This window comes from Hydra vulgaris, chromosome 15 (genome assembly GCF_038396675.1).
Source record: "Hydra vulgaris chromosome 15, alternate assembly HydraT2T_AEP".
Classification (NCBI taxonomy): domain Eukaryota; kingdom Metazoa; phylum Cnidaria; class Hydrozoa; order Anthoathecata; family Hydridae; genus Hydra; species Hydra vulgaris.
In genome coordinates this window covers 50450001-50452344 of record NC_088934.1, presented here as the reverse complement: position 1 = coordinate 50452344, position 2344 = coordinate 50450001, and the positions used below count along the sequence as shown (strand labels likewise).

The following is a 2344-nucleotide window of genomic DNA, read 5'->3' as shown; positions in this document are numbered from 1 at the left end:
CTTAGGTGAACAACTTTCATCTGAAATTTTAGCCTCAAAAGAATTGAATAATGTATCAATACTAAAATTACAATAAGATTTAGAAACCACTGGAAGTCCAGCAGGCTGAAAGGCTTCCTATCAGTGTAAGGATTACTTTCTCCTAACTAAACCTAATTCAATAGAACATTTGTTGCACTTTAGAAGCAACTCTATTAGGTAAACTCACCACTAATTATGAATAGTAATCTTCTTCCTATGATAAATAAGATAAAAATTTTACCTAAGACCACATCTAATATTATTAAAGAGGAAATACAGCAATAGCTAAGAAACTCAAGTCGGATAAGCATTCTTTTGCTAATATATATTTATATATATATATATATATATATATATATATATATATATATATATATATATAAATATATATATATATATATTTATACACGTATATATACATATATATGTATATATATATATATACATTAATATATGTATCTATATATATATATACATACATATATATGTATATATATACATGTATAATATATATATATATATATATATATATATATATATATATAAAGTAGATATTTATATAATAGGTATATATATTTAATATATATACATATATATATATTAAATATATATACCTATTATATAATATATCTACTTATATATATATATATATATATATAATATATATAGTATATATATATATATATAATATATATATATATATATAATATATATATATATAATATATATATAATATATATAATATGTATATATATATACACACATATATACATACAGCCCTCGGAATAAGGCATTGCTGAATGCCGACATAAAAGTGTTTGAGGTCAGCAAATAATTGCCAACCAATTACATAACATATATCATTAAACTTATAAATATTTTGAATAAATGAATCAAATATATCTTTTATAAAATTTGTAGATACATTTAAATTTAATAAAAATTATAATTTCAAACAATTAAAAGATCAAGCAAAAAAAAGATGTTAACTAAATAAAAAATTAAAAAAAATATTTTTATTAAAAAAATATTATTAAAAAATATATTAAAAAAATTTAATTAAAAAAATAAAGTAAAGAGTATGTATGCATACAATCGAAACTATAAAACTATATTGTATACCATAACTATTCATTTCAATTAGTCTTTGGAAATTTTAACTTTTAAAAATTTATTATAACTTACGACATAAACTTATAAATTATTACATTTTATGACAAAACAAAATTTTTAATAATTGGGACATTTTAATAATTAGGACAGATCTAATATTATTAACAATAACATTGTCTGTTTTAAAAGATTTTTAATAAATATTTTGAGAAAATGAAACAATAAACAGAAACTTTTACATCAAAATTCAATCAATATTATTTTTTAATAAAGCATAAATACATTAGTTTAAAAAAATCTATAATTTAAAAAATATATTTCTTAAAAATAAAAACAAAGAAATTTAACAAAAGAGCAAAACTTGAAAATTTCTTGTGTGACACAATGTTTAATTGACATCTTTCAAACAGAAAATAAGTCTAAAACATTAAAACACCATGTTTATAAAACAAAAAAGAAAAAGAAAAACAGAGAACTTTATCTTGTTGGATCCATTAAAAGTTGGAAGCATTTTATTGCAGAGGTCAGATGTACAGCATTGATAACATCGTATATCATCATCAGACTTTATACATGGTCCATAATTAATGTCTTTTAAACTACATACCCCATCATCTACATAACATTTCCGTTCAACTACTCCGGGAATAGTAGAAAACACACTGGAATTGTTTATACGCATATAAATTGCATTAACAAAGCATATTTGATTCTCAGAACAGATGTTATACCTTGAAGTTGCTGTTGGTGAATAACACATTTGATTATTTGTACATATCTCACTGTAACAATTTAATCCTAGCGCTATGTAATAAAATAATTTGATGATATAAAAAAATATTTATGATAAAACATTTAAGAAATTAGATAATTATATCAGAAAAACTTTTTTTAAAAACTTACATGAGCAAACAAACCATAAAAAATAAACATATAAATTCTAACAATAAATAACAATAATAATAATAAAAATAATAAAAATAATACATACATTAATATATAATAGTAATATAACAACAGTAATAATAATAATAATAATAATAATAATAATAACAAATATCAAATTCTTATTCAAGAAAACCATAACAGAGTTGATTTTTTTCTGAGTCTCATTTTTGTTGTATTTAGTAATATATTGTACTGATATATCAATATAAAAATAATTTATTTCAATTTATTGAGTAATATTGTAGTTGTTTAAAAATAACAA

At 19.2% G+C, this 2344-nt stretch overlaps 1 protein-coding gene across 1 annotated transcript in view; it reads right to left on the bottom strand.

Moving 5' to 3' along the window:
* Window positions 1-1367: 1367 nt before the first annotated feature.
* The window catches only part of LOC100200516 (large ribosomal subunit protein uL3m), a 31188-nt gene continuing 30211 nt past the window's right edge, over window positions 1368-2344 (bottom strand). Inside the window, exon 9 of the transcript XR_010644370.1 lies at window positions 1368-1938. The gene's annotated coding sequence lies outside the window, so the exon portion shown is untranslated. The remainder of the gene's footprint in view (window positions 1939-2344) is intronic.